We start from the raw sequence: 24,319 nt of genomic DNA, 5'->3' as shown, positions 1-24,319 counted from the left end.
AGAGAGAAAGAGAGAGAGTAAGAGAGAGGAGAGAGAGAGAGAGAAAGAGAGAGAGAGAGAGAAAGAGAGAGGAGAGAGAGAGGAGAGAGAGAGAGAGAGAGAGAGAGAGAACGAAATTACCTGGAGAGGCAGCGGCCAGCATGCCGATGTACATTACTATGAATAGATGACTTAACTTTTTTATTTCTAATCCTTTATACATGAAAATTCTATTAATATATTGGTCAGATTTTTCCAATTAAAATGATACCAAACGTGACATGCTTTAGACCATATACGTAGCAAGTAACTTATTTTATTTCACTATACAAATTATAATTATAACAAAAAGAGCATTAGAAAAGTATTAAAGACAACGTTAAAGAAGGTATGTAAAAGGTCGTCCAAAAGAAAATATCAGTGGAGTTACGCTATTCGGGCCTTGATTCGACTGTAATTCCGAGGAGCCGGCGACGATTCGTCTGTAAGCCAGCGACAATTACATACTATTATATGATTCGACGGAGATTCGGAGCAACGAACCTACCCGTTTGACGGAGAGTGTGAAAAAACTGTTTATTTTACTTTTTTTCATCAACCCTGCAGTTTTAAATTAAATGTCTTTTCATGGGATTGTGAACAATGAATTACGTACGCCCTTCGAGGAAGTGTCATCTCACAGTTCAAGAGTTAATATCTAAGTTATATTTCTTGGGCAAGGAAAATTAAATAAGTACGTACTCATACAATAGTAAAAATTTGCAGTGACAATTTGAATATGAATTAGTTATAAATAAATTTTTTTTGTATTTGTATTATTAGGAAATAGAGGAAAACCATCACCTAGTAAGCCACGATACTACACGATTCCACGGATGATACGTCACAAAACAATTCAATATAGAATATAATTTTTCACAATAAATATTAGATAAATCAATGTAATCGAAATTATATCTCTCGTTTGACTTTAATGTAATCAGAAATGTGTCTGTCCAAACTATATCATGTTTGGTCTCATTTTAGTCAGAAAACTATCAGCAATGTGTTAAAATTAAAAAAAGTTATATCATTGTATTATGAGTTGTTTTCTGGTTGTCATTCGAGTCATTCGAGTTAATTAACACGTTTTAGCATTGGCGTAGCGAGAAAGTCGATAAATTACAGGGCTGTAGCAATATCACTGCGACATTCGTGGCATAGCAAAATTTTGACATTTAGAGAGAGATTACTGTACTTGCGTATTTAAGAAAATTACATATACAGAGACGTAGGCTCCTATACAGGCGCCACCTTATAAGCACCAATGTGTCTAAACTTGTCGTATCCTTTGCTGCATACAGTAATCTCTCTCCAAATGTCAAAATCTTGGAATGCCGTAAATGACGCGGTGATATCGCTACGGCCCTGTAATTTATCGATTTTCTCACTACGCCGATGCTAAGGTTCGTCGGAGTCGGTGAACACGTGGCTGTGACACGCGTTGTGGCTCCTTTGACTCGAATTCCCGGAGAACAACTCAATACACTTTCAATGCAATGATATACCTTTTTTTTTAATTTTAACACATTGCTGGTAGTTTCCTGATTGAAATGAGACCGAACATGATATAGTTTGGACAGACGTTTCTGATTACATTGAAGTCAAACAAGAGATATAATTTCGATTACATTTATTTATCTAATATTTATTGTGAAAAATTATATTCTATATTGAATTGTTTTGTGACGTGTCATCCTTGGAATCGTGTAGTATCGTGGCCTACGGTGATGGTTTTTCTCTATTTCCTAATAACAAATGCAAATATAAAAAAAATTCATTTATAACTAATTCATATTCAAGTTGCTATTGCAAATTTTTACCATTGTATGAGTACGTACTTATTTAATTTTCTTTGCCCAAGAAAGTCCGTTTCTACTTCTGTTTCTTCATTTTCGTTTCGACTTTCTTCTTCCTCACAGTTTAATAAAAATTGTGTAACATGTGCCGGTGTACATTGTTCTCCTGTGATTACACTTATCATGTCTGGCAAATCAGATTCAAGCACTGTCGTGTCTAACTGAATGGGAGGATTGGCAGGATTAATAATTTTATTCCGTGCATTTTTAATATTAATTTCCTCTTCCCAAACTGTCCATTTTTGTGGTCAATCTGGGCGCCAATTAGAGAGACAGATTGTCCTTAAAATGGATAATTTGGGAATAGGAGATACGATTGATTATTTGAGCCTTGCGGCACATTTTTATAATTGTGGACAATTTATAACTATAAAACTAAACCGCATGGCTAGAATAATCGTATCTCCTCTTCCCAAATTATCCATTTTAAGGACAATCTGAGCGTCAGTAAGGGAGACATTACTGTATCTGTCCTCTGCCTTCAAATAGGCATGCCTATTCACATGCTAGGCCCGAGTAGCATAACTTCACTGATATTTTCTTTCGAACGACATATATGTACCTTCTTTGACGTTGCCTTTAATATTTCATATATGTATAGTTAAGAATCTTTTTCTAATGCTTTTTTTTGGAAATAAAAGAAGTTACTTCCTACGTATAATGAATAAATATGGTCTAAAGCATGTCGTGTTTGGTATCATTTTAATTGCAAGAATCTGACCACAATATAATAAAAAAAATATCATGTATAAAAAGTTAGAAATGAAAAAATCAAGTTATCGTTTTTATTCTATAATAAAAAATAATGTTAATAATTATAATAATTGTATTATTATTATTATTAATAAGATTATAATATAATAATCCTCTGTTTTTAATGATATAATTAGTCAAATTAATTGCAGATGAACTCCCGTAGTGAACTTCACTTTTGCAGTTAATTACATTTTATAGATACCCATTTTTATCGTATGAATGTACACATTGTATGAATTTGTGACTTCCAAATTATAAAATATGCCGTAATATAAATGAGGTATACGGAATACTCGATCCATACTAACAAACTAAAATTTCTGAAATATCGGTAAGAATGAGCGTGACGCGGGAATGGCAATGGGGCTTCTGGAGTCCCATTTTTTAGTGATAAAATAATACATTGGATGTCCAGTCTAGTCTTATATCCCGTCTGTGATAATACATTGGATGTCCAGTTTACTCTCACACCTTGTCTGTGATAACATGTGAAATTGTGGGAGAAATTCGGTAAACTAACAATAAGAATTCTTTTTGCTGTGGCGACATTTGCCACCTTACCTTACCGAGCGGAGAGTTCGGTAAGGTAAGGTGGTATTTAGTTATAATTTTGTTAATAGCAAATCACGCTACGTACGCTGCACCAAAGAAGCCGAGAATAATTGTTATATAATAAATTTGTTTGCAAAATATTTGATTCTACCTTTTCTACTCACGATCCTACATCATTTCTACATCATTTATTGAAGAGCGTAACGACTAAATCCCTAGGACGGTTGCGCCATCTGTGGTAGCATGTCAGAAGTGTTAATACTGATATCGAGTGCGAACATTTAAATGATAGAAATAGTATTTATGAAACATGTACTATAGAAATGCGATATAAAGTGAAATTATTTTTATGGACAGTTGTGCAATTATTTCTACTAATTATTATATATATATCATATATATAATAATATATATATATATACAGGGTGTTCCACAATTATTTTAACAGCCGAAAATGAGGGGTAGCTGAGGTCATTTGATCATATACATATATATATTATTTTTACGCTGTTATCCTTTCAAATCTATCATACCATAGCATTTTCTACAGAGTCGGTAATTCAGATCCCGAGACAAAAAAAGCATTGCATGAAATGTCTGTACGGATTCTAAGTCTATGTTACCAATCTAGAGGAGAACTTGTGTTACGTCGATAACTGTGACGTTTATGCTACCAGTTTCAACAATTTGTCACTATGTGGAATGACGATACACGAACTCTCAAACGAAGCAAATCATTTTTACCAGTATTCGTATTCCGGCTTGTGGTTAGAACAACAAGGATCATTTGCGAATAATTCAGAGAATATTAACAATATAAAAATTATCGCAATGTAAAACATTTAATTTAGAACTTTCTCTTACAAATCATAAAATGTGCTGTGATACAAATGAGGTATACTATATTTCAGAAATTTCAGTTTGTTAGTGAGGATCGAGTATTCCGTATACTTCGTTCGTATTACGACACATTTTATGATTTGGAAGCCTCACATTCATACGGCGCGTACATTCAAACGATGAAAATGTTCACTACGATATTATCATAAAGTATTTTTGCACATCCAAAAAATTTAAAAAGTTAATCATGCACGATTTATTTTTATACATACTTATATAAATACATACATAAGTCTCGTAGATATTACAAAAATTTCGATTAATGTTCTTAATAAATAAGGTTTTCCTTTTAATCTAAAAAGCTTTTTTAATCTACTAGCATCACGTAATTCGGAAATGTTTGGATTGTTGAATTGGATATGGTGATTCCGATACTATTTTTCGATAATAATGAAGTTTGCATTTTGCATATTGCATTAACACAATTCTTTTATTATCACATGTGTGATAGTGACAGGAAATAGTACATAAGAAAATGATAGCTCGAATTTCATCGTTGGAGGACCCAGAAAGAGGGACAGCTATAAAATATATAAATCTCACGAAACCAATGAAAATCACCATCGTACGTTATAATTAAAAAAAAACAACTCGTTATCATTAAGAGATTCAAAGATAGCTTGTCATACTCTAGTTGATACAGCCAATATAGTTTCAAATTCTTTTTAAATGTTTAAAGTCAGTTTCTTCAAAATGTTTTTCAAACGATGTATTTAAATTCACGTGGTTGGGAACCCAAAAAATATTTGGTTAATAATATAAAAAAAAATATGTTTACCAAACGATCCTGTTGAAAGAAAGTTCGAAGTATTCTAATTCTAATATAATGCACACATCAGGTTTCACTTATTACGTAAATGTAACTTCCAAAATCGGCATTCTTTTCCCACCACAGCGCCTCAGTCTCGAGCTCAGCGAGGCCTTACATCGGTAGACAAGGCAATGCCGTGACTAGACAATGTAAATGTGCATGAAAGAAAATTTTATTTTTAGTAAATTTCAGTTTATTATTCATTATTATTCACAATTGCAGCGTCAATGGATAGATGAAATTCTTTTGATTAAGATGAGTCCAAACATGATACAAATCGGACTACGTTTATTAAAGAGCTTATTATTATAAGGTGTTGCTTAATGTTTGTATTCGTTGTCTATAATAAACTGAAAGTTATTTTCAGTTACTTCACGAACAACTTCAAGTCGTTTGTTCCAATCGTAAAAAATTTATCGTTCAATCCACTTCAGAAAATAACAGTGTTTATACTCGCAGTCGAAACGAACTACACTACCAAACAATAATAAAAACCAAACTATACTATATACTACCAAACAATAATATACTATACTATACTACCGAACAATAATAAAAACCAAACTATACTATATACTACCAAACAATAATATACTATACTATACTATACTACCAAACAATAATAAAAACCAAACTATACTATATACTACCAAACAATAATATACTATACTATACTATACTACCGAACAATAATAAAAACCAAACTATACTATATACTACCAAACAATAATATACTATACTATACTATACTATCAAACAATAATAAAGTCGCAATAATTGGTTTCTGACCTTTTTTTTACAATAGAGAAAAAGTTTCGATAATCATCGAAAGACCAGTAAGATTCTGTAAAATTTAAGACATTGAAATCAAGCTCGCCATATAAAATTTCATTTTCCAACTATATAATTACAGTCAAATATCGCAATATTATTGATATTCACAAGGAACAAGTGAAAAAAGCAACGCCGACAGTGTCTGATCTTCAATGTCGAACATTTCATTTCCGACAATCGAACATTGGATTTTTATGCGAACTATTAAACACACGTTCAATTTTCTTATCGATAATTTCAACGATTCGGTAGAACCGCGAATGTAAATTCGTCAAATGTCTTCACCGTTTCGCATATAAATCATTTTTCTCACAGTTGCATAAAAATCCGCATTCTACCGATGGCATACCGAAAGTCAGCGACCTGAAAAAAAACACACACACACACACACAGGAGTACCGATTTTCGTAACAATCGTACGAAATGACGAATCTCGTGGTCAACTTTTTGTCTATACCATTGTGGCGTTGTGTGCATATACCAGAGCGCCCCGGTTTTGTTCTCAGCTTCGCCAGATGGCACGACAAACGGTCACCTGTTTACCTGATTCTTACCTGAACGGCTCGATGCCCCGGCATCAGGGTCCGACACGGCCGACCATTGGCTGCACCGACCCTGGGCCCCACCGCCCCCTTTAGCCGCGCGTCACTTGCCGCCTGGCTCCAGTACAACAGGCTACGTAGTTCAGAATTTCGTCGGCCGTCTGCTGAAACCGATTTCCAGCGTTATCTCTCGCGGCTCTGCTGCCATTGGAATTGCGCGCGTCACGTATAGTGCACCACCGGACTGAGACGTTAGTGTGTACCGATTCCTCGTGGAGTACCATCGTCGGCGTACAACGATCCAGGTGAGCAATTCCAGGATCCGTCCGATAGATATCCGCGTTCACCGTTCCATCGACGGCCGCGATCGGTCCTCCGTCGATTGTATAATTGGATCGGTAGGATCGGCAGGAAGTTCCCGAAGGGGACACCATCTAAGGACATTCCGAACGGTATTCGGATCCGATCGGAGCTCTCGAGGACGCTCGGTACTTGGTAGGCGCGTTTCCCCGACACCGCCTCTCGCCTCTCGAACGATCTGCCTGCATTTTTCCTCTAAGGTCACGCGACTCTCGTCGCCGTAACGATCGCGCCGTGCACACGTCGCGAACGCTAAACTGCTTCTACCGATCGTTTCGAGCTGTTGCTGCTGCTCCTTCTCGTCTGTTCTCGGCTCGGCGAACGTGTTTTGTCTTTCGCCCGATGCGCGTGCTGTTTCGAAAGTTGCCAATCAGGTTCGGGGACGTTAAACATTTTGGAGCGCGACGGGCTGACGCATCTTTGGCAGCGTATGCCGCGCACGAACACGATCGCGCACGACGCCCGTGTGTGCCCGTACGTTTATTTGGATTCTAAGTTCCGGAATCTCGCCGCGGAATCCGGCGAACGTCGTCGCGTCCCGAACATGGCTGGCTCATCGGCCAGGCATTTTATTTCACCTTGCGCATTTCTTTTGTGGAAAGCGGCATTAGTATGCCTCGCTTATCCCCGAGGTTAGTCGCGGGACTGAGTGAACACGATCACGGAGAGAACGCGCACGGTGCGCGTTTCCTTCTGAATTTCGAGTAAAAATGTATTGTTCGAACTGGTTCGTTTCTAGGCGAGATGCCGAGGACTCGCGATAACTGGCATTTAAATATCGTTCACCCGGGCAAAATGGATTCCCGTAATCGCGGTCTTGCGACGAAGAACATTTGCATGAACGCGATTTACAATTTTTTCCGCTTAGCATCGAATTTAGGAATACGTATTTCTTGTCCGGTTTCTCCGACGCCGATGAATCGTGTGTGGTCCGCAATCGGCGCTCGAAGTCGGTAAGAAGTCGCGGGGCACGGCTGTGGTTACGTTGTGTTCGCGTGCAACGATTCTGGTCGTAAGAAAGACGGAAAAATTGGCAGCGAAATATTTTAAGCGTCCGTAACAATCGAGTCGTTGTGTATATGCATGTATTATAAGACGCAAGCCACAGACGCGCACGGTTGGTCTATCGTATTACCTTTGAGCGCTTATCAGCAGTTGCAGATTAACTTGCATTTCGCGTCCTCGCTGGCGCTGACTGCGAAACTATGACGACGATAAATAACGCGAAAAGGATGGCTCGAAAAATGCTCGCGATACGTCCAGTAAATTGATACGAAAATATTGCGCGCACGAATCGAGCCATCCGACGACCGCGACGGTATCGAAAAATGCACGCGTGCCACCATTTCAATTTCGAAGGGCGCCGACGATTTTGGAGTTCGCGAACAGGTTTCGAGGTGCTGCACAATTAATGCAAATTAAAAGGAAAAACTGAGGTTGCTCGGTGAAACGGTTATAATTTATATAACGGTTATATTTATATTATATTTATAATTTATTAAACGTATTTACGTTTGCGTTGCAAAAACGAGAAATGCGTGACCGGAAGATGAGCCTAAAATTACAAATATAATTATGCATTGTGTTTCACTCACGCGACGAATGCGCACGATACGCGCACTAGATTTTCTTTCGAGTCCGTCTCGAAGAAAATTAATTTAATCGCTGATTTAGCTAAATCACCGATGCAGCATCGTAACACAGAATTTCTTGGGTCTGCCATGTTTCTAATAAAACGTCGATTATAATACTGTTAGTACTTGTTTTTAATGCCTGCTTAGAGATCGTTACCATCAAGCGGGATCCGACAGTCGCCAAAAATTTTTAGAAATCCGATCTAATCAGGAAATGTTTTTTTTGAGTCACTGCCGATTGCGCGCGGCTCGACCTACCTTTTATCTCTGATTTGATATTTCGTGGAATATAATGTAAGAGCCTCGATCTAGATTTCAAGTTACTTGGGGGGATCAAAAGGGAAGCATCTGAGAAGTGTCGAGCTCGATGCAACAGTCGTTAATGTTGTTTATTATCGAATAAAAATGAAACGTTACGGTAATTTCAGTTCCTCGAATCGAAGATTGTATGGTACTCACTTATGGCTCTTATCTGCGATTTACGAAGTAAGAATAAATTCGGAGTAATCAGTTGAATCGTAGGTTATGCTAGTCTTTTCGACTACTTTATTGTGTCGTTATTAAACGTCAACTTTATTATGCAATATGTCTCACGCTGATAACTTAACGCGGTTGCTTTTAAAGCACAATAGCGGCAACATTTAAAAGAAAAGAAAGGCTTATTGACACAACGCAATGACTTGATCGTTCTGGCTCTTGGTATCTAACGTATTTTCTCTAATACATACAATTAGAGTTATACATGTATAAAATTAATGAAACTAGCATACTTTTTAACAGCATTTCAGTATACTCATTGTAATTTCTTTCTTCCTCGGTCGTTGATGCCCAAATGGCAATTTTCTCTGCAACGGTTCGACATATTTTATGTGCATAAGTTGTTTTTTTTCTCCTCCAAGATCTCAGCACCAAACGTTAGTTCGAATCGTAAAAAAATGCAATAACTTTTTCTGAACAGCAACGTCAAACGAGACCTACGTGTTAAGTGGCGTGATTGAAATTATAAAAACAATGTTCTGCTTTATTTTTAATTATAAAAACAGTTCTGCTTTTAATCGTAAGATTAAGAAAGCAGACTCAATTTATGGAACAAGCGATCGAATGCATTAGATGCAACAAATTAGATGCCGGCCATGTGTACGACATTGTGCATATCATTTAAATCTCGGTGTTGAGTGTGGTTTGCGTGGTTACAATACACGAGCATTAATATTAATAAAAGCCAGGAGTGTACGCGTAAGCCGTACACAGATTCTGTCGTCACCACTATAATTTCTCGGCGTACAGGGTGTCTACGAAGTAACGACTTACGCATTCTATAGGATATTTCTGTTCGTGCAACACATTGTACGTACGATCGCAGTGTAATCAATCTACATAATGGTACTTGTCACGTTAGCTTCCGATAAATTCACTGAAAATACGACGTTCAAGGTGTATTACAAACGTTTCTTTACGCATCGTGACGTGTTACGTGCTGTTTTTATTTCTACAATACATTAAGTACAATTTTATTGTACAATAAGCATCACGTTTTGCGTTGCTTTTGTGCTTCCCAATCGACAAATTGCGAACGAGGTTATAACATCGTAGGATTATAAAATTAACAACGTGAAACAATTTTTATCCTCGTCTTCTTTGTGTCTGTTATTGATTCGTGTTAGCTTCATCTTTATTTTATCACTGTTCTATTTCTGTTTCACATTTTTATTTCAAACTTTTACTTTTTATAAAGATGAAGTTCTTTCTTTGACAGATGGACCATACATTTGAAGTATTAAACAAATTGGTACATTTTCGAAATGACGTTGATGACCGAGCTGTTGCAGTAAGCACAAGTTTCCGAACAATCTGCATTCGTGTTAATAAGCTTTTACACCACCGAGTATACATTAAAATGCCAGTTAAACATTGGAGCTATCTCCGTTACAGGTACAAAAAGTAACAGGTCCAATTCGATCGGATCATTACTAACTAATGGTTAACGTTTTTAGAGGGCAATAACCATTTTATCGACACAAAGAAATGCGAGTTTATAGCGCGTTCATTTTGATGATAGTTCAGACAAATTAGAAACTGTTCTTAAGACGTTTCACGGAGACCAGCGTTTCTTTGATCCATGTCGAAAGTCTAGATGGATCGAAGTTCTTTCGAAGATAAATACAGTGGCGTGAATAATTATAGACTGAAAATAACTTTTTCACTTTTTGTGGTATTTATACAGAAAACTTAATGAAACACCATATTTGTATATTTCTATATTGCAATTAATAGATAACAGAAATGTACAAATGTAGCTATTTTGGTTTTTGTTTAACACTAGATCTACCGAGCATTTAAAGTGACGAATGCGTGTTGCTCTGTAAGAATGATAAGACCGAATTTATTTAGACTCTCCACAACTTCTAAGTACAATGCATGCTTGGATTGAGAAATTTACTCGATCTTTTTTTGAGAGGATCTTCACAATTTCAGCAACTTCAAATTTAATAATATAAAACCGGTCCTCTTTTGACTGGCTTGGTGTGTTTAGTGGTAAAAATATCAGTAAAGATGTAGAAGTTACCTCGAGTTTACAATTATTCACAGCACTGCAGGTGATCTCCCTTAACTGAAACACCCTGTATATTCGAAAAGAACTTAACGAAACATTATATTGGTGTATTTCCATACGGGAGATAATAAAAAGATCAAAAATACGATGTTTTGTTAAGTTTAGATATCAGAACTTAAAACATAAGAACTTAGAACATAAAACTTAGCTTTTCGTTTAGATATCAGCAACAATGGAAAAGTTATTTTCTGAATAATCGTGCACACCGCTGTAGCTCACTTGTAATGAGATCTGCTACCTGTTGGCTCCGCAGTAATCGAGGCGGCCGGAAAGCTTTGTGTCTTTAATAATATTTCGCATTCTTGCGCCGGTCCGTTTCGTTGCGCAATCGCAAGGTCAGTGTCCATTTGAATGATCTATTTTTGCACGGGAGGAGCTCCGGAACCCAGCACAAGCTCCTACATCGGTGCGAACTATTATGAAAGCGGTTGCACCACGCAGAATGACAGTTAGAGTCGGAGAACCGCCGAACTGCATCTGCTAGCAACACGTGACACAGTGACATTTGAAGTTGTTTTTGGTTAGTCTTTTCAAATTCATTCTACTCACGCTCGCGACGCCGAAGCTTTCGAAACGCACATGGAACTCATTTTCATCGAATGCATCGAAATTAGCTGCTAGATCGTCGTAGTACTAAAAATCCAAGTACAAAAACTTTCGTAAAGTCGGTGATTTTATTTACGTTTTCGCGAGGCGCGTCTTCGTCGAGAAAGAGCTCATTTGAATTTACATAGATAACGAGAGACCGCATAGATTCCCATGCGGTCGATGGGCGAAGAAAACATCGAACGTCTTTTTAGCTCCGAGAACGAAGAATCAGTTAACAACTTCCATCCGATTACAAAAGAAAGCGTGTAAGTCTTGTATCGGTAAGTCTTGCATTCCTGTCCAACATGTTTTGTTGGCTATCTCGAGAAAAATAAAATAATCTGTAGATCGATTCTTAATCAGTCGATCAGACGTTAAAAATACTGGCGACACTGCCGCTTTATCGAACGCACGAGCAAAACGTACTTCCACCTGCAAATATGTACGTGTTTTTGTATTTAGAGGCGAAAAAATATGCGGCATCGTAACTATACCATATCGAAGACAAGTTTTGCACGATCGAGGAGAATCATATTTTCGAGAGAAGGTTCTCGAAATTGAATGAAACATCTTCCGAGCAGACAATAAAAACGCGTATATTTTAACAGTACGAACGTCGTGACTTTTTATCTCTGTATAGATAATAATGTTATGACGGAGTATAAAAGCTCTCTCTTTCGAAAAAAGACGAAAATGGTGGTGTCCACGCGATGACTTATCGATACGAACGGCGAGATTAATGGCGCCGGTCGACCATTTTCCATTGGACGCGAAGGATTCCGTCAGTTGCGAATCGTTGATTCTTCGAGATCTTGCATCGATGTCGCATTATGCCTTGGCACGTTTCTATTTCTATTTTGCTTTCGTTCTTGCTGCTTCTGTTTGTGAGATATGCAACGTTACGAATGTGCGATCTCATGTAAATAACGTTCTAGGATTTTAATGATGACTCATTCTCGAAGACGATGAACTTGTCGTGATGTCATATAATTGATCGAATGTAGCGCCGTAGCTCAACAAATACCGATACAAATTGGCAGGAACGAAGTTACAAAGAAATGAAAATGCTATAATATCTCGTTTACACGTACAGTAAATTCAGCTTGCAAACAGAAATGGACAATTTGCAACTATAGAAAACGAGCCGCAAGACTCGAATTCCCAAATTGTTTTCGTTTACAAGATGAAGGACAATTGGAGAGAATTTACTGTGCCGCAATTGCGTTAGGTCTAGTTATAAAATGATAGATCCCGGGATCTTTGTTGATTCAAATCTCGAAAGATTAATATTTGGTTTATTTGTTTTCATCACGCGTATTACACATTGTACATTCAAATGAAATAATAGTAAATTGAGTATAAATTTACTGTATACTGTAAATAAGATTAGAGTTTCGGGAATGATATTAGAGCCGAGCCGATTAAACAGAAGAGCTCAATCACAAATTGTTTCGAACATACCAACAAACGAGGGCGTCGAAATTAATTTATTAAGCATGGCATGTGAAAGGGTTTGACCAGAAGTTCAATTCAGATTACACCTGGCGATAAAAGGAAAAGTGTGACACACGCGGAAACAAATTATACTTTTTGGTAGGGGAAAAAAGTACGATCCACGTGGATTTCCTGTTTGCCGATTCTGAATGTGGACAACTTTATTTATAAACTCGCCGCGATTTAAGGCACTCGATAGTTATGCATTATGGAGGTTACAAAACGATATCCGAGCGTGACGGACACGCTCGCCCCGAGAGGGATCGGTCAAAATCGGCCTATTCGGTACACCATAATTTCATTCCCGTCCTGATATTCCCACTCGAGATCAGAAACGATCGCTCCCGGCCCCTGAATGAATAAATACCGAGTGGAAGAGCCGGTTCGCCAGATGCTTCGATTATCTTCTTTTTTCCCTTCCCTCTACTTTTTCTCCGAGCTACGAGCACGATGCACGTCGATCGTGGAAAGCAGAATTTTTCGTGCGACGCACAGTGGCGAGCGTGGAATTAGGGGAAATCGTCGCGCAGCAAATCGATTCGTATCGGATAGAAAGTTCCTCGAAGTGCTTTCGAGTGCACGAAAATACGGATGTGCAGGCTAAACAGCGATTGCAGTAGTTGTTTCGCCAAAATTTAGCGTTCATTCGAGAAGTAACACATTACTTTCGTATTCGGTTGCTCGTTCACACGACCACTCCTTTTAACCCCTTCACGACCAAGGGAAACATTTTTCCCCATTTTAAAACTGGTAATTGTCGTATTTAATTATTGGTTATTTTTGGTACAAAACGCAATTTGCCCACAGCACACAACATGCAAAAAACGAAAAGAATGGAAAGATATGCAAATCGTGCTACACGCTGCATAGAAACTAGGACGTATAATATATGTACTATGTGCAATGTTTATCTTTGCTTCACAACCAACAGAAATTGCCTCGCAGAATATTATAATTAGCACATCATCTTGTGTACTAATTGTATTTCATAATTTTGTATTATTTTAGTTAACATTTTGTTATGATAAACCAATACATAAAAGACATTGCGTAACAAACGTAACTATAATTTGTGTTACCTTTATAGTCCATTGGGAAAAAACTACACGCTGTAAAGAATAAACGAAATGAAAGTTTTTTTCATGAAAGAATAAATAAAATAAAAGCGTTACTTCTTCAAATACAAACAGAATAAAAGAGTTCTTTGTTCAAGAGTAAACAAAATAAAAGAGTTTTTTTATTAAAAAATAAACACGATGCAAGCACAAAAAGAAGTTTGCTAAATATCGATAAACAGTGGTCCTGGTGTTGCTTATCGCAACGTAAGTGACGATATAGAGTTCGAATGTCATCCTTAACACGACCTGTATATATTCGATATTTAAACTTGCCTTCCATTTCGTGCAAGAGACACGGAATGATTAATGTCGGTAGCGATGCGACGTTTGATAAGCGAGCAATTCGGACTTCTTCGAGCGATTTTTGTGAAACAATTGATAAAGCGATGACGAATGAATAACAAGTATTCCGCTTCCATTGTTATCCTTCCTTTATTAAAACTTCGGTTCGATTCCCCACAATGAACGGTGAAAATTCATCATCTGATTGGGTTCGAAGTACGCGTCGGTACGTGCTTATCAAACGCTGCGACAGAATGTGCTCAGTGAGAAATAGTAACGCAGTACACACTTATTCTAATTGGAATCCAGACGCGATTGTCGACGAGTTATGCATTGAAAATGTTGACAAAAGGAGACGTAGTCGTCAATATATCAATGTCATTGATTATTCTCTCTTGCAATTTTATAAAATGAGAAATTTCATTAACAAAATTTGCATGTTAGGTAAAAAAATGTTACGGAGTCGAATTAGTACTTAACACTCGCACATTTTGACAAAAATATAACCGAGTATGATTGGAATCGTTTATTATTTTATTGAACGATTTTGTACAATATGTTTTTTATGATATCGTTTGTAGGCTAGTTTTTGTATATATCTTAATGAAACATATGAAAATTTAAGTTAATGTCGCTTACTAAATAGTTAAAAAATAATTAGGAATTAAATGATTAAAGATACGAGTAGGCCAAATAGATCTGTGGAAAACACAGCGATAATGTTACAAAGTAAAACAGTTTTTAAGAATAAAACCGAAACCAGTTTACAGTTGAGCTATATTATTATTATTTTATACATGTGTTACGTGTATACTATATTATATTATATATTTTATATGTATACATATTTTGTATATAATAATAATATACATAGTATTATACATTTTATATAAATATTATACAAGTACAGTTGTATTTAAATTTAGTGTTGCGAACAGGAAGTTTAATAGTGGAGGCTAAGTATCTGTAACAACACCAAAACTTAATGTAAAATTATAGAAAGTAAAAGAAAAGAGAAAATAAAGTAGGCGGATAAATGTTGTGTTGGGAGTCAAATTATTCTGTTAAATTATATCTTTCGCTATTGTCTTTCGATTTTATTGAATGTGAGCAAATATCGATACCAATCGAGTGGTTAGATTGTTAAGGAAAATCATTTTAGATGATGCGTTGAGCATGAAATTTATAGATAAAGGAATTCGACGTGTAGGAGAAGGCATGTAGCAGAATTGACACTGTTGTACGAAACACTCGATTTCATGACACCATCTGTGTCTAAGGAGACGGATGTTTTTTGCGGCACTCTTGCCCCGCTATTTTAAAACCGTTCGATGCTAAAAAGCGGTTCTTCTTGGAAATCACCGCAAGATATTAGCCTTCTGGCAGCATTTACATGTACAGGAAACAAGCACACGATACCACACGTGTTGCTCATAAACTTCGACCTGTTTAACTTTAAAGAAAATAAATTGTTTCGATTGAAAAAATATCCGATCTATGCGGCAAAAACTCGCGTAGATCTCTGTTAACATACTTGCACAACCGGTTATAAATAATTCGCTGCAATTGTTTCGCGTTTCCATTAGTATGAAAGATCCTTTCGAGACGCAACTATTATTTTCATGTAAAATATTCGCAGTATGTCAGGTATTTCTTTCGTTAAAAAATCGTTTAAATTTCTTTTCAGCGTGCCATTGTCACAATGTCCTATTCGTGATTGCAGAACTATTAACAAGGAATTTGTAATAATCTATCCTTTTTGCGTAATCATTGTATCCTGTCGTCGATAAAAGAGGATAGAAGTACATAATTGCACTGACGTCAAAATTAGATTCCAGGTATAAACAACTATGTTTATGTGTAAAAAAATCATTATTTTCTTTTACACTGCACACACATTCAAATTACTATGAGAATCAGGTAAATTTATAATAAAAAATACTGTTTACTTGCTTTCCTCTTAATTAAGTCTATTTTAGTTCTCTGATAGGTTTATTTAATAAATAAATCTCTATTTAACAGAATGTATTCATTTAGTAAAATGACAGAATATATTTATTTAACGAATAAATGGAGAAGCGTTTGAGCATCTTCTTCAATAAAGATATTTTTTGAAAATATCTCGGGAACTAATTATTTTTTTGCTATGATATCCGAATATTTTTTCACGCAGAATGAACAGAGCAATCCATCTTTGCAATGAAAACATGCATTTCCATTTGAAAAATGATGCAATTGTTAATTGATGCGTTTGTTAATTGCACATGAACCGATGCGATTGTTAGTTGCACATGAACCGATGCGATTGTTAATTGCACATGAACCGATGCGATTGTTAATTGCACATGAACCGACGCGATTGTTAATTGCACATGAACCGACGCACTTAAAAATATCTAAGGGCCTACAGACGTGGTGCTCTTCGCGAGGTACATATATTTTAATAAATAAAATGTTAAATATTCTATTTATGAAGCGTTCAAGCAATTCGCGATTTTTATTTAATTCGAGGCATCAGATCTATAGGTACTTCTGAACATATCGCAGTAAAACAGTAATTGATTGAATTTATATCCTCGATTCAATCGGGCACGTAGCCGCTCGTCATTGTGATCTATCGATCGTGTAATCTGACCATATCTTATTCTCTTCGATCTTGTTATAAACTGTTGAAAGGTCAACAATCTGACGTAAATTTTTTTAGAAGACGTACGGGTTTTTTTGAAGTTCTGGATTGTTCGAAGAGTACGGATTTCATATATTTATAACAAAAGCGAATAGATAAGATACAAAATCGCAAAGACATGATAAGAATTTAAAAATATTGTTATATTACTTTTGATTTGTTAAATTTATTCAAGAGAAAGGTTTATTTTTTTGTTCTATTTCTGTCTCTTATATAACAGGCTCAGCAAATTTTCATTTTGCGTAAACATCCGCAAACATTAAAAATATCGTTCAATAATTTATCATCTCACAAATTAGTATTAATTCGAGTTCTTGTGACTCTGTATTACATTCAAAATTATTAGCATTGTTAACTGTGGAAACTTCAACTCAATAGAAAAATTTCTTAATTCATGGTTTAAACAGTGAGTTGACATTCGAATAGAGACCAAATGAAAACGACCATAATTCTGACATGATTACAATGTAACGAACGGTGCTCGTTAACGTAATTTAGTAATTACTAATCGCGCAGATCGGAGGCCCCTTGTTCGCAGTCTCGTGCGCTGAACCGTCGGATCGGTGTTAAAAATTCTTCGTACGTTTCATCACCAATGCATACACCGTTATCCACGTGCACATTTGCACAAGAAATTTTTCCAAAACGGAAAATGGAGATGTGAAATTCCTTATCTCGGTAATCGGAAATACTTGAAAATATTTCGTCCTTGTTTGCGATCGTGACGGGTTCATAATTTTTTGATTACGCATTTTCGAGCAATAAGGAAACTCAATTGAGATTCATACGAACGAGCGTCTTTACACGTGCACACATCGACAAACATAATCGCCGACTTCTCGGTAGTCGGTATCGCGCTATACTGCATCGTATCGCGTTACTAAAAATCTAAGTTTCCGCGAGTAGAAGCACTCCAACACCGCAACCGCAGGTCTTTCAAAATCCTGATAACTATGCAAAAAGGTAGAATGCGTGTTTATGCGCGCGTGTTAGAGCACCAAACACGAGATACAAAGGCGTAAAGAGCAACGCCGTAGTCTCAGACAAAGCAAATATGTTATCAGCATATACAAGATAAACAGGTCGATAAGGAGAGATGATAACGGAACCTATGTTCTCTGATAAAATAGAGGTAATGGTGTGCTGGCGAAAGGGTTACTCGAAGTTTAAAACACATCATCCATACACGTGGAACAAAAATGAAGCGAACAGAAGTGCACGATAATCCAAAATATTCAGAGTTAACGATAAAACAATGGCTCTCCAGCTTTTTTTTAATTCATACTTCGCGCCAATTCATACTTGCAATTATAAATCAGCATACTTGCAACACGAATGCATATTATTTTTAATAACAAGCTACATTCTACTTAATGTATTGTATATTTCATTAACTCCCCACTTAAGAACAATCTGTTATTGCTTTTGTTTTACCCTTAAAGTCTATATCTATCTTGTCAATACAAATGCAGATTATTTATTATAATCAACGTTAATATGTTCATCTCAATATATTCGAGTCTATTCAAACTGAAAAATAAATTTCTACGGTAATTCTTTGAGTGACTAAACTTTTTATAGCTACACTGTAATTTAAAAAAATTTCAATTTGACAGAATTTCGAAATAAATATACCTCATCGTTCGATCGTACACGATATTTCATTTCAATATATGGTTTTTCTATATACGAATGCACGATAATTTAATAAATAAACAACTGGTAGAACGAAATTGCACGCTTTTGCTGTTGTACGACCGATTAGACGCGCAGTCTTAATTTCCGCTGCGGCACAATTAGGGCGAAGAAATCGGTGTCACTAATTATCCCGCAAATTTTATCGCGATACGTTAACAGGCACCAGTGCAGTCACACTTTTCGACGGGAAACGAACGCTTAATTATCGCGATCTCGATAAACCAATCGGAATAACACGGGAGGATGAGTTGGAAAGGTTCGAGTGCAGAAAACTTGTTGCATGTGACGCAATTAATTCTATCGACACGGTGTCGCATTGCGTAAGCGACAATTACGATACAAAAACATGTATGCGACGAAACGAGAACGTTTCGTTTAACGATCGGAAGGAACGGAGACGGCGACAGATTAGTGTTGCAAAAATCATACTTCGTATCGTCGGTGGAGGATAAAGAGAGTGTGTCAATGATTCAACAATATTACTCCATTCACTCGTTGAACATTAAACGAAATCAAGATTATTGCACGACCAATGTTAACTGAAAGAATCCATTAATATTCGTTATTATTTTTGGTTCATTCTTGTCTTGTTACAATTTGCGATACAAAGATTACAAAACTGTCATAATTAGGCTTGCGGTTTTCATGCATAAAAGTAGTATAAAAGTAGATTATTCTTAATTTATTAAAAATGCTAAAAATGAAAACAGATGTTTATTTACCTTCTATTTGTTGCAGTCGAAGTAAAGAACTGTTATTTTGCATGAGGAATAAGCTGGTTGTGCTTAAATGAGTCGAACGTCTACTGTTATAATTAAATCGCGGTTTTTATGCAGCAGTATAACAAGACTACAGACGTTAAAAGAATTTCAAAATAGAATTCAAGGGGTTTAAGCGTAGAAGGAAGTTCTGTGTTCATAATTTATATCTTGTCGTGTCGTTTAATTATTCTCATAATCTTCAAACAAGGATTATTTTAATGATTGATTATTTTAAAGGTGTATTATTTTAAATTTGGCAACAGAACAGCAACATTCATGACTTTACTAATACTTTTCTGGAACACCATTAATACACTGCGAAGCTTCGTGCAAACTAAAAGTTTCCTGCATGAATTGCAAAAATTTTCGAACTAATCGAAAGTAGTGTACTGATATATCGTTCTATTATTTGAATAATTATATAATAACTATTTAAAATAGTTAAAACTATATATAAAAATATTTATGACTATTTTAAACTGCAATAATTCACTTTGATCACGAGTGCATCAAATTCCTACTCTAATCATCAATTCTTCCGTCAAAACGCCGAAATTATTTCTTGAACGATTACGCTCGCAAAGAACATTTCTTGCCAAAGACGATAAGAGGTAAAAAATTCAACACGATACTTCTCGACCGTTTTCCCATCTTTTTCTCGCGAATCATCCTTGTTCCGGTTTTTATCAGCGAAGGGTCACCTTGCGCACCTTTTTCAGAGCAATGAACGCCGATTTGCGAAATCGTTACTCTTACTGTTATTGACACTAGACTGCGGCCGATTATGTTGTGCCAGCGTTATGTTGACGGTGACCAATAATGCTTCCCTGTACAGATTGACATTCGAGCCGGTTGATTTCACAAGAAATCAGCTAACCATCGTGCGACGAATCGGTCATGCAGGTCGAATAGGGAATCGATCGGATCGATGTGTAATTCCGACTTGGAGAACGCGCCGATACGATTTTTCGAAGGACATCGCTTTATAATAGACATCGAACGCATGCAAACGGAATCTTTTCCACGAAATGGAACGTAGACATCGCTTTAACGAGAAGCAGAATTCACAGAAATTCTTGTTATCGGTTGAACGATTTGATTCACTTCTGCAATTAATAGTAGCACCGTGTGCTTCGAGTGAAACTGGTTCGTTTTCGATTTATTATTTCCGGGGTCGTAAAGATGCACTTGCAATAAATTGCTTCCATATTTTTGTAAGAAATTGAAAGCTGGCCAATCAATTAAATGTTGAGCTATATATCGAGTAAAGAAACGTTCGCGTCTTTATAGTGATTAGAGTTTCATAATCCTTGTAAACTCAGGGTTCTACATACCGCCGAATTTGTTTCTCTTCAAATTGTGAGTGAAACACAATCGGTAGCATCAATGTGTGAAACAAAAATGGATGAATATCAGAATCTTTTACGTAATATTGTTCTGTTGCTTGAAATAAAGTGTGACGTAATTTGATAAAATTATAGTGAACGATTATGAGAATTACTTGGTGTTATCGCTTTTTATTGTACTAAAGATCGCCTATAGTAATATTATATTTTTGTTTCTCATGCGAGAAACCAAGTAGAAAGAAACATGACTATTTGTCGATGAGGGATTGAATTTCTTAACGTTTCGATATTGAATAGCTGCCGCAGTGGTCGCGTTACATAATTGTAATCAGATTTTTACACGCTTTGCAGAAAATTATATTTTTCCAATTCGTCGCCAAATTTCGGAACTTTGCGATCGATGGTAGCGATTCTTGAATGATTACTTTTCGTTTTCTAACTCTGAGATAAGCGCAAAAGAATTTTTGATTTATTGTCATTTAATTTCGGAGGGTTGCTACCAAGGAATCAATATAAAAACAGCAAGCGAATATAAAATTGGAAGATGAAGCTAAATGTGCATTCTGTGCCGCGAGTGATCTATGTCTCTTTGCGCACTTTACATCGTTGAAGCAACTCGTTTGACTTTTCATTACTTTAATAATATTCGTTCGTTTCGAAGGACCGGCAGTGCTAAAAATAGAAGAACTAATTGTAACATCAATTCCCACGACTGCTATCCAAACACGTATAAATATTATGACGACATATTTTGCCAACGCTGATCATCAATTTTACCGTGAACATTACGTAGACCCTAGCAAAGAAGGCAGCCATATAATTAGCGGATTAAATATAGACCGTACGAAACTCACGCGTTGAAATCGAACAGTCGAACAGGGGGATCGTTAGACGCCTTTATCCTTTTATAGTCCATAAAGATCTCTGAAAAGAACGGGGCAGACAATTTTACAGAATTCGTGTTTCTTTATCGCACGATCGACTAGATCCGCAACGGCGTCAGACATCTTCCTCGTAAAGGAATTAGTGTCTATAAAATATCCAAAGGTTCTGTTGATTTTCCAAGTGTAAAAGAAGAAACAATATTTTCAGGAATTATTTCCTTAGCTGTGTGACACGTGTAAGACAATCGTTTATTTTCGTATCGATGAAAATACTATTTGATTTTACAATATTATACTATTAATAAATTAGTACTATTTTAGTAAATACTATTATACTAATAGTAATAATAACTACTACTACTACTACTAATAATAATAGTATTATACTATTAGTAAATTTTAAGCAGCAATTTTGAAATAAATGTTTCTGTTATTAATCGTATAATACAATTTTTATGCATAATTTGAGTGGGTGCTCTAATCCGTGTGGATATGTTTTGACGATGATAATTATGTTTAGAAGTTTACATAGTGAAATAATCATTTCTCATGCAGGTATTCCAAAGAAATATTGTTTCAATTAATAATTCCCCATATTATAGATCGAGTCCAAATTTCATCGGTGCAATACTAAAATATAGATATCAATAGCAAAATATTAATAATTAATTCCACAGTAAATAAATACACATATCAAGAAATCCTTCATTTAAGCTTAACGAATAAAGCAACTTTTGAACTAGCGAGCTATTAAAATTAACATATTCGCTACCAGCATTAGTTTCGCCGTTTATCTTTGTTGTAGAATGTATTATTAAACGCTGCGCACCTCCTTTATGAGTCACTGAAACAAAGAAGAGTTGTTGACGTATTTTGTTACGTATTACGACTAAATTATGAATCTTTGTACAAAACAGAAATTTTATGCTTCAATTGTACAAAGGAGGAGTTGCAGAAAAATTTCTTCATTCTTATAATAGTTTTAACAAATTTGATTATAATGTAACAACATGCCTAAATTCATTTTTGACACAAATGCATAAAATTCGCAGTCTTACCGATTTTAAATAGCGATATATTTTTATAAACTAAGTACAAGATCGTGAACTCACACTTTAAATATTATAGGTTTTATTTTATCACTAAAACTATCAAGCTCTAGTCGCGATAACACTGATATCGTTTTACAACAATAATTTTCATGGATTTTTTTTATGAAAACCTGAAGAAGGAAAGATTTCTTTCATCAACGATCAAATTCACTGTGGTGAATGCACGAAAATAATACAATCAATTAAGATTGATTTGTACCTTTCCTTGCATTTAAAAAAATTGCCATACACCATAAATGAATAAATATCCACAATATAATGATAATATTGAGTAAAGAAGTTTATTATAAAAGTAAAATTCGGAAATCTTGTACTATGTAACTGAACTCCGGATTTTAAGCATTTACGACAAAAATGAGTAGATCAAATAACAAAACGCTGAAACTATTTTAAAGAACTCGAAAATACTGTTGCATTAATTCATTTCAACTCAATAAAGTAATTCTGGGAAGAAAGAAATGTCTGTACAGGTTCCGTCCGCACTTTCAATGCGGACAATTTTCACAGAATCATGACGAAGATTTCGCACATAATCTACAGAATATGAATCCACGAAATATTCTGTTATCAAAATCTGGGAACGAAGTTGGATTGAGACATCCGGGAAACAAAAATTGCCTCGTCCTGTCGGGGAAATGATTAAGGACGAAGATGTGCACGAACGCTTCTGTGACCGATCGTAACCATCAAATCATTGTTACTTTCGAGTGTATTCCATTAGGGGATCCAGACAAGCTTAATATCCCATAATAGTCGGGCAACGTTTCCAAGTTAATTTATCTATTTTGACACACGGGTCCCTTTGAATTCCTCGCCGATCGCCAAGGTGGCCGGCGGACGCCGTTCCCGAGATTTACTAGATTCCATTTTGGGTCAGAGCGGTCCTCCTTACTGGTCTGTCCCCGTGCTAACCGAGTCGGGATGGAACTGAAGAAGGAAGGGACCACCTGCGCTATGCGTTGGAGACAGGTAACTCTACCTGGCCCCTGAACCGCCGAGATTTTTCGAAGATTGAACAAAGAGCCCAGCTGGTAGTCGTGCCTTCCCCGACCTAAGCCCGCCACCTTTCATCTTCTAAAGCGGCATTCACATGCGTACCTGACGACTTCAGGAGTTGGCTCCTTTAAACCGCATTCCATTTAGGCTGCCGATGTTTTCTATTTGCGCGGGCATTCCTGGCGCAGCACGATCAAAGAAAAATGGATTTCCCTCGGTTTACGATGGTTCCTCGAACTCCGCAGTCGGATATTCTGCCTGACACATTCGTTCCTGGAAAATGCTATACTGATATTTGGAAACAATACGGATAATAGTTCACTGCGATATTGTTTGGTTGAGCAGAGTTCGAATGAAATTCTAAAAATAATGGTACTTATACGGTTTTTCATTATATACATATATATAATATATATTAATACATTATATTTATTTTTGTTATATATATATTTATATATTTTTTATATATCAATA

General features: G+C 36.1%; 1 protein-coding gene and 1 long non-coding RNA gene across 2 annotated transcripts in view; one reads left to right on the top strand and one right to left on the bottom strand.

Moving 5' to 3' along the window:
- Window positions 1–4,257: 4,257 nt before the first annotated feature.
- On the bottom strand, window positions 4,258–6,424 carry LOC143260166 (uncharacterized). The gene is made up of 2 exons (XR_013034280.1): window positions 6,285–6,424; window positions 4,258–6,093 (listed from the first exon to the last, which is right to left on the bottom strand). It is a non-coding gene; the product is annotated as an uncharacterized LOC143260166 (long non-coding RNA).
- Window positions 6,415–24,319, top strand: part of Gp150 (leucine-rich repeat domain-containing glycoprotein 150) — a 36,707-nt gene continuing 18,802 nt past the window's right edge. Inside the window, exon 1 of the mRNA XM_033469705.2 lies at window positions 6,415–6,577. The gene's annotated coding sequence lies outside the window, so the exon portion shown is untranslated. The remainder of the gene's footprint in view (window positions 6,578–24,319) is intronic.

The sequence above is a fragment of the Megalopta genalis genome, chromosome 10 (genome assembly GCF_051020955.1).
Source record: "Megalopta genalis isolate 19385.01 chromosome 10, iyMegGena1_principal, whole genome shotgun sequence".
NCBI lineage: Eukaryota > Metazoa > Arthropoda > Insecta > Hymenoptera > Halictidae > Megalopta > Megalopta genalis.
The sequence above is the reverse complement of the archived record's forward strand: the minus strand, read 5'-3'. Positions and strand labels throughout refer to the sequence as shown.